This window comes from Rhineura floridana, chromosome 5, assembly GCF_030035675.1.
Source record: "Rhineura floridana isolate rRhiFlo1 chromosome 5, rRhiFlo1.hap2, whole genome shotgun sequence".
Taxonomy (NCBI): domain Eukaryota; kingdom Metazoa; phylum Chordata; class Lepidosauria; order Squamata; family Rhineuridae; genus Rhineura; species Rhineura floridana.
Window position 1 is genome coordinate 44,920,265 of NC_084484.1, and position 17,842 is coordinate 44,938,106.

The following is a 17,842-nucleotide window of genomic DNA, read 5'->3' on the forward strand; positions in this document are numbered from 1 at the left end:
TTTCATTGTGTAACCTGAATTTGCTCATGTGTGATTGGATGCCAGCCGAAAACAGCGACAGTCTGGGAGCACCATTCACTGGCTGCTGTATACTCAATGGCTAATGGTCCCAGTGGTCCCAGGCTATGGTCTGAAGGCACATAAGGCTAAAGCTAAGCAGGGTCAGGTCTGGTCAGTGCCTGGATGGGAGACCATCTGGGAACCATATGTAAGCCACCTTGGGTTTCTATCATGAAAAGAAAAGCGGGGTATAAATGTAATAAATTAATAATAATAAATAATGTCTTGGGGCATCTTCAGGTGTTTGGAGAAGAAGGGGGAACAGGGTTCAAAGTGCACCACGTTCCTATTCCTCTTCAAACTTCTCTATAAGATCTCCATAAGGACTTGATTTTTTAAATTATATTTATTTTTAATTTGTTAATATTTTTGTTGTTACATTGTGTCAGGATGTTTAATGGGAGGTGAGTAAGAAATGAAATTAATTAATAAAAATTAATTAATTAATTAGATCTATTCTGCATAAACTTCCCCCCTCCCTGAGATGTACAACCTGCCTCACATCAGAAGTTTATGCATCACACCATCAGGAAGATTTGTAAGTTCCGCTTTGAACACCATGGAGAAGCGTGACAACAGCAGGGCACTCCCACTTCCTGTTCCTCCCAGATTTCTGAGCATTCAAATGTCTAAAGTCAGTCTTCTGAAAAAGGTGCCAGGGCTCTCATCCACCTTGAGTGTGTATCTACTGCCTCAGAAGCCTTAATTGAAATATATGCTCTGCGCATGTTCATACGCATTCTGCTCTTTATAATTTCCTGTTTTCCAGAGCTGAACATTGGTGCAGAGTTAATAACAAATTTTCTAGAGCTCCTCAAATTAATCTATGCTTAGACTATTTTTTAAAAGACTCATTATATTAAAAAGTTGTCTCCAGTCCCAATATTTCAAACCAACACAAAGTGTTATAGAAGCCCCTTACATTAAGAACACTCCATAGTCTTGCCGCCCAGGGCTCCTACTGGGAGGAAGGGTGAGATATAAATCCAAACAACAACAACAACAACAATAAAAGAGCAGGAGTAGTCAGGGTGGTACACTCTAGATGTTTTTGGATTTTGTGAGAAATGGTGGAATCCATGTATAGAAAGCTTTAGGACCTGTTTGTCTGTGATGGCCACTGCTTTGGACTGAGAAGGTAAAAAACCTAATTTCTATATTTCTATACTTAAAGCTAAACACTCAGGTGCATCATTCTGTAGTGTGTGTGTGTGTGTGTGTGAGTGTGTGAGGATTCTAAGTTTTGAAGACTCCAGTACTCTTGGCAGTAAAAACTGAACTTTCTTCTGAGTAAACGGGGTTAGGATTGGTTCTGAGGTTGCAGCCCTATCAACAGTCACTCTTATCAATAATTATGAAACCAGTTAAATTCAACTGACTCTTTCAAGATGGCATGCATAAAATTGTTGCCTGAATCTTGCTTATGCTTACAAAGAGGATGTTCTATTTCCTTCAAACTAGAGCTAAACTGTTCAGCATTGGTGAGGAACCTGTGGCCTTCCAGATTCTGTTGGACTCCAACTCCCATCAGTTCCACCCAGCCTGCCAATGGCCAGAGACAATGACTGTTAGAATCCACCAACATTTGAGGGGCACCACATTGGGTATCCCAGCTCTAGAGCAAATAGTATAGCATCAAGTAGGTCCCTTCTTGCATTCCAAAGTTTAGCTATTTCCCCCAACTGCAAGGAGATGAAACAACGGAATAAACAAATGGAATAAGAGGAGAGGTCCTCTTGTGGATAAGGAATTGGTTAAGAAGCAGAAAGCAGAGAGTAGGAATAAACGGACAGTTCTCCCAATGGAGGGCTGTAGAAAGTGGAGTCCCTCAAGGATCGGTATTGGGACCTGTACTTTTCAACTTGTTCATTAATGACCTAGAATTAGGAGTGAGCAGTGAAGTGGCCAAGTTTGCTGACGACACTAAATTGTTCAGGGTTGTTAAAACAAAAAGGGATTGCGAAGAGCTCCAAAAAGACCTCTCCAAACTGAGTGAATGGGCAGAAAAATGGCAAATGCAATTTAATATAAACAAGTGTAAAATTATGCATATTGGAGCAAAAAATCTGAATTTCACATATACGCTCATGGGGTATGAACTGGCGGTGACCGACCAGGAGAGAGACCTCGGGGTTGTAGTGGACAGCATGATGAAAATGTCGACCCAGTGTGCGGCAGCTGTGAAAAAGGCAAATTCCATGCTAGCGATAATTAGGAAAGGTATTGAAAATAAAACAGCCGATATCATAATGCCATTGTATAAATCTATGGTGCGGCCGTATTTGGAATACTGTGTACAGTTCTGGTCACCTCATTTCAAAAAGTATATTATAGAGTTGGAAAAGGTTCAGAAGAGGGCAACCAGAATGATCAAGGGGATGGAGCGACTCCCTTACAAGGAAAGGTTGCAGCATTTGGGGCTTTTTAGTTTAGAGAAAAGGTGGGTCAGAGGAGACATGATAGAAGTGTATAAAATTATGCATGGCATTGAGAAAGTGGATAGAGAAAAGTTCTCCCTCTCTCATAATACTAGAACTCGTGGACATTCAAAGAAGCTGAATGTTGGAAGATTCAGGACAGACAAAAGGAAGTACTTCTTTACTCAGTGCATAGTTAAACTATGGAATTTGCTTCCACAAGATGCAGTAATGGCCACCAGCTTGGATGGCTTTAAAAGAAGATTAGACAAATTCATGGAGGACAGGGCTATCAATGGCTACTAGCCATGATGGCTGTGCTCTGCCAGCCTAGTCAGAGGCAGCATGCTTCTGAAAACCAGTTGCCGGAAGCCTCAGGAGGGGAGAGTGTTCTTGCACTCGGGTCCTGCTTGCGGGCTTCCCTCAGGCACCTCGTTGGCCACTGTGAGAACATGATGCTGGACTAGATGGGCCACTGGCCTGATCCAGCAGGCTCTTATGTTCTTAATGCACACATCAGTGCAATGAGGACTGAAAAGGACAACAAGCAAGGTACAGGGAAATCCTTTTCACTTAATGTGTAAAGGTCATGCTACTCAATTTACTCTCCTACTCACATGTTCACACTACACATTGTTGTAGATGCTGTACTTGCTGCCATCCACCCTGGATATTCTCCTGGGGTAGAAAAAAGAAGTCTCAACAGCTGTTTCTCATAAAACTATGTATCCCAGCATGTTCTTAAGGAACCAACAACAGAGTAAAGGCCTGTCTAGTTGAAGGCTTGCCTTAACTAAAAATCTAGCTCAGGGGTGGGGAACAGGTGGCACTCCAGACGTTGCTGAGCTCCAACTCCCTTCTTCCCTGAGCATTGACTATGCTGGAGCCAACAACATCTGGCCACAAGTTCCCCATCCCTGACCTAGCTAAAAAGAATAGGGATTTTTCTTCTGCTGTGTGCAAGATTTTCTCTTCGGACTACTGTTACCAATGGAAAATTGTTTAGAGCAGTTAAAGGGTTTCAGTTGGGTTTTTTTCAGGAAGTTGCAAGAACCAGCTTTGTGAAATGTAAATATAGAGTTGCTCAAAGGTAGCTAGGAAGCTTGGTTCCTGCCAGACTATCCTAGAGGTATCACAATTGTGTGTGATTTTCTACTCCTGATGTGACAGCTCCCCATTCACTTTTGCAGGTAAGTAACATATGTTGGCAGCAAGGCAATATTACTCTTGGATCAAGGGAAAAAAGTGGCAACTAGATACAAACTGATACACATGTAGGCCAATTTGGCACATGATGCACAAAAGTGATTCACATCTCCACAATAATTTTGAGAGAGAGGTTTGTGGTTTTGAATGGTGAATGTGATGTGCAGTTTAGCCAATAAAAACACATGTGATGTGTCACAATTCTTCATCTGGACAGTTTATCGTGCAAGTGTTGGGCTTCCATTACAGCACCTCTCATCTCCTCTTCTGGTGCAGCTGCAAGGAGGAAACTGGAAAGTTCTGCTTCCATTTTTAACTAACCACACTTTGTCATTTCCTCTGGACCCAGACAACGTGTAGTTAATCTTAACTGTGGTTTACTGAAACAAGCAAACTTCAAATGGTTTATGAAACTGGCTTGTTTCAATGACATTAACCACAGTTCAGGGTTCAGATGTAAGACTATACTTTTAACAATAAATTGAAAATGGAAGCAAAAACTTGTGGGAGGAGAGCAGAGTTGGGACTGTGCAAGCCGAAGGCTTCTGCACACTTATTCATATAGGTCCAATCCAGGGGAATATTTCAGATCTGCATTGTGGTTTTTTGCAGATGAAAATATGCACAGAAATGAAAGTTGGTTTCAAGTACTTTTACCCTTTCCACTGCAGTGCACTGGGGTCATGTTATTCTTGGAAAATACATCTGGTCTACCTGGAGGTCACTGATTCATAGGGTTGCCATAAGTCGTAATCGACTTGAAGGCACATAACAACAACAAACCATTAACCAGATTTATCTTATTAAAATACCTGTTATTCACTTGTAGTATACCTTACACTTTGCCTTGGAAAAGCCATTTACACAGAAACTTGTGCTGCTTGCCAAGGAAGCTTCTGTGTGCAAGGATGGAGTTGGTTCCTGGTTCCCATGGAGATATTATTTAGCCACGGGAGTGGCTGTATACTCTAGCCAGCATGGATTTGTCACATTCCCTAGCCTCAGTTATTCATGCTCTGGTAACCTCTAGATTGGATTACTGTAATGCTCTCTACGTAGGGTTACCTTTGAAAACGATTCAGAAACTTCAGCTAGTGCAGAATGCTGCGGCCAGAGTTCTTACTGGGACGAAGAAATTCGACCACATAACACCTATTCTGGCCCAACTGCACTGGCTTCCAATATGTTTCCGGGCCAGATTCAAAGTGTTGGTCCTTACCTATAAAGCCCTTAACGGCACTGGACCGCAATATCTGATGGAACGCCTCTCTCGCTATGTTCCTACCCGTTCACTCCGCTCGACGTCTAAGGCCCTTCTCCGGGTCCCAACCCATACAGAGGCCCGGAGAACAGTAACAAGATCTAGGGCCTTTTCGGTGGTGGCCCCCGAATTATGGAATGCCCTCCCAGATGAGATACGCCTGGCGCCTTCCCTGTCATCTTTCCGGCGCCAGGTAAAAACCCACCTCTTCACCCAGGCATTTTAATGTATTTTATGCTTTTAATCTTACTTATTTTATTTCTAGTTTTCTTTTACTTTGTTTATATAATGTTTTATATTGTTTGCGCAATACACACTTGCTGTATTTTAAATATTGTGGTTTTATCATGTTGTACACTGCCCTGGGAGCTGCTAGCTATAGGGTGGTTTAGAAATGCAACTAAATAAATAAATAAAATAAATAAATTCCACAATGTTAAATTGAAAATACCCCCATGCCATGCTGCTGCTTCCCATAAGCTCATTTGAAAACAAGATCTTACAAAACCTACAGTCCTGAACTCAGAAACACTTGCTTAACAACCCTCTAACATTTCATGATGATACACAAAACACTCAGAGAGTATCCAGAGTTCAAAGTGTAAAACAAAAGTAAAAAATTCAGATCCCTGTTGGACTTTTCTGTCAGTGGTCTCATAATTTGTTGAAATTAATTAAAAATCAGCCATGTTCACAGAGTACCTGTAATCCTATTATTGACCTTGCCCCATACACTGACCGTCATCTTCTGCAGTTTAAAAGTTAAAAAAAATGCATGGTTGATTTTAATTCATTTAAGAAAATTAGCATTGGAGTCTATGCTAGCATAGGCACGCTCAGTAAGAACCAACTGTCAGTGTTCTAAAAGCCAGACTAATACCTATACCCACAGTCATACCCACACCAGACATTTATTCCACTTTAAACAGTCATGGCTTCCTCCAAAGAATCCTGGGAAGTATAGTTCTGAAGGGTGCTGAGTGGTTAGGAGTAGAGCTTGGGAAAGTTACTTTTTTAAACTACAACTCCCATCAGCCCAAGCCAGCATGGCCACTGGATTGGGCTAATTGGAGTTGTAGTTCAAAAAAGTAACTTTTCCAAGCTCTGGTTAGGAGATGCCTATTCCCCTGACAGAGCTCCAGTGGCCAGAGTAGTTTAACAGTGAGCCCCTCCTCCCAGAGAATTCTGGTGTTTGTAGCTCTGTGAGGGGAATAGGGCATCTCCTACCAACTCTCAGCACCCTTCATAAGCTACTCTTCCCGGAATTATTTGGGGAAAGCCATGACTGTTTTAAGTGGAATAAATGTCTGATGTGGATGTAGTCAGGGACAGCTTTGGTTTACATCTGGGTGTAGCTATAGAATGAAAAGGTGGAGGAAATCCCAAAAACTAATGATAGTATTAACAATGCTTTCCTTTTGGAAAGGAAGGGGAGTTTCCCTCTGCCCAGTGTCCATCCACCCAATCTCCTCTCCTCCCTTCCCCTCCCCCATCCTCCCTAACCTTATCCTTCCATCATCCTCCCCCTCCCCCAGGTCAATTTCACTTATTCTAAGCATGATTACGCAAGAGTAAATCTGACTGAACTCAATAAGCATGCAAATGATAAAACCTGCCCTCCCCATTCTCCAGCCTCCTATCCCCTCCCTCCTGGCCCTCCCCTTTCCTTTCCCCTCCCTCCCTCCCCCCTTCCTTCCTCCCCCCTTTCACTTCCCACTCTCCTCTCCCCTCCTCTGCCTCCCCTCCCCATTCCAGCCCTCCTTCCCCCCGTTCTCCCCCATGGTCAGTTTCACTATCCTATGAGTGCAGGTGAGTAAAGATGTGGACAAGATCCTTGGAGCGGCGCGTGCCACCATTTGTGTACTGGACCCTTGCCCTTCCTGGCTCATTAGAAGTACCAGAGGGGGACTGGTCGATTGGGTCAGGGGAGTAGTTAATGCCTCTCTACAACAAGGCAGAATTCCATCATGCTTAAAGGAGGCAGTTATAAGACCACTGCTGAAAAAGCCCTCCCTGGATCCCTCTTTACTGGGTAACTACCAGCCAGTCTCCAATATTCCATTTCTAAGCAAGATAATAGAGCATGTGGTGGTCACCCAACTCCAGAGATTCTTGGATGATATGGATTATCTGGATCCATTTCAAACTGGTTTCAGGCCTGGCTATGGGACAGAGATGGCTTTGGTCGCCTTGGTGGATGACCTACGCAGAGAACTGGACAGGGGGAGTATGTCCCTGTTGGTTCTACTGGACCTCTCAGCGGCTTACGATACCATCGATCATGGTATCCTTCTGGGCCGCCTTGCTGAGATGGGACTTGGGGGCACTGTGTTACAGTGGCTTCAGTCCTTCCTGGAGGACCGAACCCAGAAGGTGGTACTGGGGGACTCCTGATCGACCCCTTGGCCATTGACCTATGGGGTCCCTCAGGGTTCAGTTTTGTCCCCCATGTTATTTAACTTCTACATGAAACCACTGGGAGAGGTTGTCCTGGGTTTTGGGGTTCGGTGCCATCAGCATGCCGATGACACTCAACTCTATTTCTCTTTTCCGCCTGAAGCCAAGGAAGCTGTACAGGTCCTAAACCAGTGCCTGACATCAGTGATGGACTGGATGAGGGCAAACAAGTTGAGATTAAATCCTGATAAAACAGAGGTACTCCTGGTCAGTCAGAGGGCGGATTAGGGAATAGGGATTCAACCGGTGCTGGATGGAGTAGCATTCCCCCTGAAGTCTTAGGTTCACAGTTTAGGTGTACTACTGGACTCAGCTTTGAATTTGGAGGCCCAGATTTTGTGTCCAGGAGTGCATTTGCCCAATTAAAACTGGTGCGCCAGCTGCGCCCGTTTCTGGAGCTACCTGATCTGACTAGGGTGATGCATGCCTTGGTTACATCCCGCTTAGACTACTGTAACGCGCTCTACATGGGGCTGCCTTTGAAGACTGTTTGGAAACTTAAATTGGTACAAAGAGCTGCAGCCAGAGTGCTAACCGGGGCTGGTTACAGGGACCATACAACTCCCCTGTTACAACAGCTCCACTGGCTGCCAATTTGTTTCCGGTCACAATTCAAAGTGCTGGTTTTGACCTACAAAGCCCTATACGGCTCAGGTCCAGGCTATTTGACAGATCGTATCTCCCTACATGAATCTGTCCAGGATTTGAGATCTTCAGGTGAGGCCCTTCTTGTGCTCCCCACACCTTCGCAAGTACATATGATGGGGACACGAGATAGGGTTTTTTCGGTGGCCGCCCCTAGGCTATGGAACTCCCTTCTGAGTGAGGTGCGATTAGCTCCCTCCTTGCCATCTTTCCGGCAACAAGTAAAGACTGTTTTATTTCAACGGGCATTTGGGATAGAGAACGACCAGGATTAAGTGTCATAGGATTGGTGACTACATTATATGATCTTATTATTTTAAATGGTCCGCTGTTTTTAACGTATGTTTTATGATTTTAATTTTTCTCATAGTTTAATTCTATTTTTAATTGTATACTTTTGTATGTTTTAATTGTGTTGTTTTTTAGTTGTAAGCCGCTCTGAGTCCTATTGGAAAAAAGGGCGGGGTAGAAATAAAGTTTATTATTATTATATTATAAATCCCACTGAACTCAATAATCATGCAAATGATCAATCCATTCTCAGCAAACTTGCAAAGGATCCCATTTCTTACCTCCCAGATTAAAAAGCAAAGAAATTCACTAATAGGCAAAAAATGCTTGCGGTTTAAGAACATACCTATAGCCAATAGATATTTCTATCAAACTTTTGAAAGCAGGGAAATTGGGCAGCTATAGTTAATGCACCAGGGGAACAGGAAACCTGACCTCCTCTCTGAAATATTGTACTGCCCTACAAATTTGTCAAAATGGAAACACAATCTGGGTTGGTCTTTCACAGTTCAATCCACTTCCTATGTGGCTTGAAGGAATTTGGTAACATGTCTCTGAGCATAAGGTGAGTGTGGCAACAACTGCAATCAGGACTGCATCTCCAAAGATGGAGAATTATATTTTGGTATGTTTGTTGGTGTTCTTACTTCGCTTCTTTCCTGTGTTACTACAGTTTCTACAGAGAATCTAACTTAGAAAAATATATTTCACTCATTATTCATTCTAGAAATCTTTGTCAAATTTTATTTTTATAAATTTCAAAGCCGAGGATATATTCTATTTCTATTTTGGGTGCATTAACAATTGACTCTGAAACTGCGGCTTTATTGTAAAATTAGATGGATAACAAAATGTTGCTACTTAAGCAATGAATCCAGCTGTTGGAATAAACAAGCTTGGCCTGCCCAAGATGTATGTATTCAGCCTCTTATGCTTAAACCATTCCATTTAAGGAAGGGTGGGCATGGTCAATTGAAAACATAGCGCACACCTAGAAATTTGCTAGAATATATTTCACCTCCCACTGTTTCATCTTGTGTAAACTGAGACACTCCTCATGTCTCCTGGAGACTATCCTGCAGAATAGTCAGTGCCATTATTCCATAATTGCTTTTAGAGATTTTTTTAGTGTAAATTATGTAAAGTGTTGCTGTACTTCACATATTCACAGAAACAGAAGCAAAAGAAAATAATTTACCATAGGAAACTTCACTAAAATTGCAAAGTAAATCAAACATATTTAAAGTGAATATCTGAACTATATCAACTGTTTTAAAATTGTTGCTTCCTTGCTGCTAAAACAAGAGCAGCACAGAACATGTCTTGTTTCTTTTTGGGGGGTCTGATGGCCAATGTTGCCACCACTCACCATAGAGGCACATGTTACCAAATTCTTCCAAGCTACAAGAGAAATGGATTGGTCTGTGAATGGAATGGACTGCCTACAAGTCGATTCTGACTTAAGGCGACCCTACGAATAGGGTTTTCATGGTAAGCGGTGTCATGAATCCCCGCCGTCAAGGCACTAGGATCATGCGTCAGACCCAATTCCCACCCTTAGGGGCAATTGATCTGGAACCCAAAATATACCAATTCACCCTTGCCAAGGCTGTGTGTCCAACGCCAACCCTGCAAGGTAGAATAGTAGGCTGCCACCACCCCTTTTACTGGTACCACTCAGAGTCAGGGGATCTCTGAGCCCAGACACTAGGTAAACCAAGGTCCAAAAAGACAAGAGTCAAACTTACACTCCTTGTCAGGAAACCTCTGGTAAAACCCACAAAATAGAATTAAGCTTTTAACTTCTTTTTCCCTCTTTGGTAGTTGCATGACTGAGAATGGTCAAGGTACTGAATCCAGAACCACCCCTTCTCTCAATGAACACACCAGGTTAAATAGAAGTAGCTTTATTAAAATAGATAAGTGCACATCAGTATATGCAGCAGCAAGTAATCTTTTAAGACCATACACCCAAACAGGGATTTAGGTACATACAAGAGAGTTCATACACACAACAGGAAAATAACAACCTTTTCTAACCTAATACTTACACATGAGGTAGATGGTTGAAGTGGCATCCCTCCTAAGAGAGAATGATGTTAACCACAAAGCAATGGAACCAGGCATAGGTTACCTCCCATAGGCAACACCATGGAACCATAAAAGGTAGAAAGCTATGGAACTCTGTAACCGAGGCAGCAGAGAACAAAGGCTATGGGTCCCCAGCCCTATACTTAAGGGAAAGAATCCTAACGGTCCAGGATTCAGGAACCAATCAGAAAATGTCTGATGTAACCCCTTCTAGATGTTTCTCACTCTTTCACGCCTTCCAGGCCCCCCTCCCAACCGGTGTTTCACTGTACAGGCCAAGAATGACCTTGGGTGCCAGGCACTTGTTAATCAGCATAGATAGCCAGGTGTTTCTTGTTTAGGCTTCTTCTTAACCGTCCTCAGCTGGAAACCGAAACCTAAGTGGGATTCTATCAGAGGCCTGTCTTTCTTAACATTTAGACTCCCAGAGTTCTTTGCTTGAACCAAGATGTTCCCTTTATGGATTTTAATAACTCATGAACATATACAGGTTCATGACAAGCGGTATTCAGAGGGGGTTTACCATTGCCTTCCTCTGAGGCTGAGAGGCAGTGACTGACCCAAGGTCACCCAGTGAACTTCATGGCTGTGTGGGGATTCAAACCCTGGTCTCCCAGGTCGTAGACCAACACCTTAATAAATCCAAATAGTGTTTGCATTTTTACAAATTTGTAGGGCATCTCAGAGAGGAGATCAGGTCTTCTGCTCCTGGTGCATTCACTATAGCTGCCCAATTTCCCTGCTTTTTAAAGTTTAATAGAAATATCAGGTGGCTATAGCTATGTTCTTAAACCCCAAGTGAACATGATATGGGGTAGAGCACAACTTATTTTAAAGTGCAGTGGCAGAGAAATTTCAATTTCTTATTCAGGCTGCCCATGCCACTGTGCATCAAAAAAGGAACTGGTGACTAAGGAATCAACTTCAGCTTCATTTCTGTTGCAAAGAACGAAAGCCCTAGATCCTCTCAGGAAGCACAGAGTGTTACAGCTGAAGGGATCTTGGAGAAAAGCAGGAATTTTGTCTTGAGATTAGTTGCCTGCTGAAATGAGAGAGAAAAAATGAATGGCAATGCAGATGATCTGAATAAGAATGGTCTCCTGCCCTCTCTGGCTAGCAGAGATTGATGAATAGCTTGCTTTTCTGACTCTAGGCCCAGGTAGGTATAAGGAGAAGAATGTGATAGATGAGGGAGTAAGCAGCCGTGACCTTGCATGTTTATTATAGAGACTTGAAAATGCAGCTGTCTGTCATCAGAAGAAAGGACTGAGCTTTCTCAGCAAGATGTGTTGCCCAATGGTTTAGACTTTTGCTCCAAAAAGCGAAAAGAGTTGAAGGCTTAAATACATTGTTTCATTCCCTTCAAATAATGCCACTGATTTCACTGGAGCTTATTTCCAAGGAAATATGCTTAAGATTACAGACTTCAACGCACAGATCTTCCTTCTCCTTGGTGTGTTGAGCATGGTTAGAATATTATACCTGTTTCACAAGTGAGCTGTTTTAAAAGGAAATTTGTGCAACATCCAAATCCAAAAGAATGAAAACATTCTAGGAGAAAAAAGTTTGCCACGATTAGAAATAAAATAGACCAGCTAAATATAATTATTCTCTATTAAAATACAAGTAGCACTTTTGGTATTTAATGCATTTCATACTTTAGCTTGTGCTTGTCATCCTCACATCAACCCTGTGGGGTGGCACTATTATTCCCATTCTACACTTGGACAACTGAGGTTGAGAGATTAAAAGTTATGTGGGGCCAACCAGTAAATCCATGGGAGAGGCAGAATTTGAATCCTATTCTGCCATGTAAGGATGGTAAAACCAGTATTGCTGAGGAAATTCCTGGATATTTTTTTCCAACTGAAATTGAATTTCTACATTTCTACCTGTCTAAATTCATGGACCCAATTTTACTTGTTTAATTCACCTTTACTGTTTAAACCCAAACTTGGAAAACCAGGCCTTTAGAGGCCAGAGAGCTGACCCCCTTTTATTTTTTATATATTATTTTTTGTTCTTTTTTGTGTTTTCTTCTCTAAGTGTACCCTGTTTTCTTTCTACATGCCATTTTGATGTCATTCTGTAAAATATACGAAAAACCTTTAAAATAAAGGGTATTTTTTTTAAAAAAAGAACAGTAAACACCAGGGAGAGTCTCTAAAGACAACCACCAGCGGGGGTGATTTCTGTCACCCTCTTAAGCTTCTCCTGTCCTCCCTCTCTCCAGTAAGGTGGACAGCATAACACCTTCATACTAAAATACTTGAAATGTAATGTGATGTTTTTACCTTAATGCTGGGTTGGCTTGTCCTCAGCTTCCTGCTTTTAAAATTTATATTTGAGCTCTTACTGTTTTTCGCAGATCCGGGTTCTTTTTTAAGAAGTCTAGAAACTGCACAGGTCATGTTAATATTCAATTTCACCTGCAGCTTGCCCTTCACAATGCTATCCCTCAGTCTGTTTCTCTCCTTGGTCCACAGTTGTGCCATTAAGCTGAAAACTCTTTCACAGGAGGCATTAGACACAAGAATAGTTTTCTTCATTTGAGTGCCGCTACCCTCTGGCATGTGTCTGAAAACCTCCACCCATCTCTGATCTATGGTCTGCTCCTTGGAGACAATCTCTTCCCTTATTTGTTGTAAAACATAGCAGTCATCATACAGCTTGCCAATGTTAATCTACGTGTGGAATGCTGTAATGAAAGTCTGTAAATCTGCCCCCTTCACGTCATTGTGAGCACTGACACTCATTTTTGAAAAAGTGATGTTTCAACATCATACCATTTCTCCAGGTATTCAACACACTGAGTCAATCTCTTATAGGCTTTCTCTCTAACTTTTCTATTGTCATCTGGAAACACAGTGTCCAAAATGATTTGGGCTGATTTTCCATAGAATTTGTTCTCTCTTCTTTTCTTCATTTTTGAATGAAGGCTTTCCATGACACCATGGAGTTCTGTGGACCTGACATTGTTTCATTCCAGTTTCTTCACAGCATCTTGGAAGATTATCATCAGATTGTCCAAAAAGTAAACACAACAAAGAGGGAGAGATTTGTGTTCTTCCACACTGAAATCTGCCCACACAATCTTCACACGTTCTTCTTCCCCCTCTGAAAAAAAGTATGCCCTCAATGCAGGCTAACATTGTAGTATGTGGGTAGAAATGAGAGCCACCTCGTTGATACATGCCAAAGCACATCTTTGTATCCCATTTCTACAATCTCAAAAAGGGACAAAACAGACCCTGCCTTCTTGGCCAAGAAGCTAAACATTATATACCTTGAGGATAAGTGTTTCTACATCACACTCAGAGCCTTCATCCCATGTTTGAGGTAATTGTAGATTATATGACATTTGCATCCCATTTGTATTAGGTGGACATTAAACTGTTTTAATTTCTGATACAATGACTTGTGTTTTCCAAAATTTATAGAACCATTGTCAGCCACATAAAAAGACACACTGTTAATGCCAAGACCGTTCTTCTGTAGAATATTAGATATGTGTTGCAGTTGCCTCACTTGTCTCATTGTCACTGTAAAAAACAAGCAAGCCATGCTTAATTCCCTCTGTCACAGAAAAGTAACATACAGTTAATGGGAAGAATTTCCTGTGTCTCTTGCTAGGGGCATCAGACTTAACTGAAAAAACCTGTGCATTATCCAAGTCCTTAAGCAAATGTTCTAGTGATTTTGGTGCCAAAACATTATCTGCTGTGCTGGTTGCTTTTGTCTACCCACAAGAATTTTTTTTTTTGCAATTTCAGAATCAGGCAATATTCTTGGAAGCATTTTGTTTGCACAGTCTTGGCTTGTGTAACTTAAATGGTGGGAAATACTGTGGTAAATCCACCCTATTTCAGCTATTGTCACATTATTTTCTTGGGATAAATCTCTTTTGGTAAAAAAAAAAATGAAGTTTGTGGCATTATTTTCTGTTTTCTCTAATTCCTGAGTGTTTTATGCTTTCAGCATGGCTTCTCACTGCTTTTCTTCCCTCATACTTTCCCTCACGATGGCATGGAATGTATTCTGTTGTAACTGTGTTGGCTTTGTGAAGCCAGTTTTTGAATGCATCTTTGCACCATTCACCATTAAAACTACACAAACACTTTTTCTTTTTTCCTCTGCCACTGTCTAAAAGTCTTTCACCACTACCACTGTCTGTCATGATTTGAATGTTTTTGTTTAAATTTAAAAGAAAAATTGTATGATTGACCAGTATAGTGCAGAGGGGCTTTCTCCTGCCTCAGCGGGCAGCTGCAACACTCTTAGCTAGAGAGAGATACAGGGAACTGTTCTTGAATACTCAGAATACTCCGCCCTCTGTACCTCTACCAGTCTCTTAACTCCACTATGCAATATTTATCCACGACTAGTTTCCGTGGGTTTCTCTCTTTCTTTACTGACTATTAACCCGTCCCTTTTGTATTTCCTGCACCTTCCTGCTTAGGCCTCTTGAGATGACAGACAGGTGTGAGACCAGAGTGGCGGCTTGTGACATCTCCAGTATTGACCTCAAGAAGTTCATGGAGATTGAAGTCAATTCCTGGACTCCAGGCCAGATCTGATGGGTTGGCAATTTTCCTGGAGATAGAGCTCAATTGCTGGTCATTTGAGGCCAAACCTGGAGGGTTAGCAACCTTAGCTTAAACAGAGCTTTGATATGCACCATATGGAGTTGGGCATGGTAGTGGAGGGAGGGTGAAAAGTTTGAAGGTAAGGATAAGAATCCTAAGATGGGAAGGAGCTTGCATGCACCTTCCTCAATAAATGGTACCTTCTTTTGCAATAGGCTGTAAGGCAGTGCAGAGCTCTTACCGTTTTGTACTATAGTAACTCCCCCTCTACCATGTTGAACCCTGTTAACACTGCTAAAGGAAAGCTTTGGTGGACTAAAGGTGAATGTTATATGCACTCCCTCCTGATTCCCATCTGTATTGTACTGGTGAATGAAATATAGATACAGATAGAATGGATCAGATTGTATGTGGTGCTGCATCTGAGCCTCTGAATTTTGGAGTGATTATTAAGGCCATCCTAGTTTAGTTGTATATTGGATCCTGCACCCCATTATAAATCAGCCCCCTTTAAATATACATGTAGGCTTACATACACATTTACGAACAGGATTGTGTTTATGTATTCCTACTTTCTGCACACACAAAACAAGCATGTCAAGGAGAAGGCTCACCACTACTACTTTAAAACTATAAATCCTTTGTAGTTCTAATAAGCAATTTGCTTAAGCTCCAGCTGTGAAATTTTGTGGCATATCATGTAACAGAAAGGGAGTGGGGATTGCAAAGCATAGAGCACTTTCGGGGAGCAAGCCTACCTACTTGGGGGAGAAGGGATGGGGCAGAGATCTGGGGCAAGCAGAGCAGGAAGTGGTGGGGTTGGTAGTTTGATGTTTCAAGATCACACATCATTTGAACAAGCTCTGAAAAGGAAACAATTGTCACAGTAAGGAGACTTGTATGTATTCTGGGTTCCTGCCTTTCTTGCAAATTCCATTTACGCAAGGAAAAACTGACCCTGCAGATGGAATAAATTATTATATATGAAGTATATTTATGTTTGCTTTGTTTAATCATTTTGCTTAGCATTTCATAAACGGCATAGAGTAACCTCAATGGGACAGATGGAGGAGGTATGAGAAGAAATTAGGAACTATAGATGATAAGATCTGTACATCTCTTGACTACTGGAACTCTGGGTTGCTTTGATACATTTTAATAAGGGTTTCAGTGTATTTGCCTTATCTCAATAATTCTTCCAATAGTTGTATAAGGTAGGTCAGTATTTTCATAATGCAGATGAGACAATTTAAGCCTTATTGGGGCATTCTTCCTCAACCAACCAGGGTTCTAAATGACATAGGGGAACCTACATGCATATAGCAGGCTCCCCAGTTCAGACCCTCCTTGTGGATTTCAAATGGATCTTCTCAATACTTCTATGTATTTAAATATATCCTGCCTTTTCCAAGCAAGGTACAACAGGGATACAGTTTAAATAAGTTAAAGTTAGCCATAAACTCAGAACAACTTAAAATTAGGTTCTGTGGGCTCTGCAGTTATTGGTGGTGATTTTAATGTGTTAATGTCTTTATGTCTATTGTTCATTGTAATTTTATACTTCTGATTGTACGTCGCCCAGAGTGGTTGGATATCCTCCCAGATGGGCGACTAATAAATCCAATAAATAAATAAATAAATAAATTCTCTTTTCTTTTGTTGTTTGTTTTTTTGCCCTTCCAGTGGGAGGGAATTAACTTGCACCACTCCTAAGGAACTTTTTGGAGGAGTGCCAGTGCAGTGTCCTGCAGATCCACAACCTTGTGAGCCACCTTGAACAAATAAATAAATAATAATTAATATTTGTGAAGGTGAGCACAGAAGGAGAACCAGTTTGCCCACCATCCAATACACAGCATGTCATAGTTGTTACTGTGTGTTTAACTTTGTATACTCATTATGATCCAACATGAAGAACAATCAATAAGTGGTCTGGAAATTGTAACGTGGCTTGACTCCACAAATTGTTCTTCAGGCAATTGCGTACACAAATAAGAACAGCTCAAAGACTTTTAAACTGATAAAAATGGAACTTAGCCAAGTCTCCCCCTTGTTGTTAACAAGGGCTGAAGGACTGATTTGCATTTCACTCAGCAAGCACTCTTCTATAGGCACGACAGTGTTTGAAGTACTAAACAGTGCAGTGTAGAATGGGCATTTCCAAATACTCAGGAAAACAAACTGGACACATGCCAGGGAGCAGGCAACCAATCAGATTCCCTGGAACATGTTCATCATTTTTTTAAAATGTTTTTAAAGACATTTTGTTTTGATATGTTTTTAATGGTTGTTTTGTTTTAATATATTTTAAAGTCTGTTTTTATGATGTTTGAAAGTGTTTTTAATGCTTTAGTTTGTTGCCCTGGGCTCCTACTGGGAGGAAGGGCAGGATATAAATCTAATAAATAAATAAATAAGAGCTCTGATGTAGGCAGATATTTAACAGGTGCATCTTCTTCAATAGCAGAGTTGCAGCGATGGAGATGATTGTACCTGCTAAATTTTGCCCCGCCTCAGAGCTCTAAAATATACTGAAGGCCTTTCCTAAATGGAGTCTGGCAAGGTGAGCTCCTTGCTCACAGTTCCAACACAGTTTTGATGTGCTTTCTGTGCTGTCTAGGACAGTGCACTCTGTGCCAATGGCATGCTATTGCCTGACAAGCCCTGTTATTTGGGCTCAAAGCTATGCTCAGCCACAAAGCTCACTGGTTGGCCTTGGACTAGGTTTGCTCTCCACCACCACCACCACCACAAGGCATTTGTTATAGAAATCTAGAAGGCAACACTTTTATCTTGTTGAGAGGGGGAACTGGAATCTACTATACCCT

At 41.6% G+C, this 17,842-nt stretch overlaps 1 protein-coding gene across 3 annotated transcripts in view; it reads left to right on the forward strand.

The window, feature by feature from the left end:
• The window catches only part of ITGBL1 (integrin subunit beta like 1), a 256,018-nt gene that overhangs the window by 219,627 nt on the left and 18,549 nt on the right, over positions 1–17,842 (forward strand). The window lies entirely within an intron of this gene.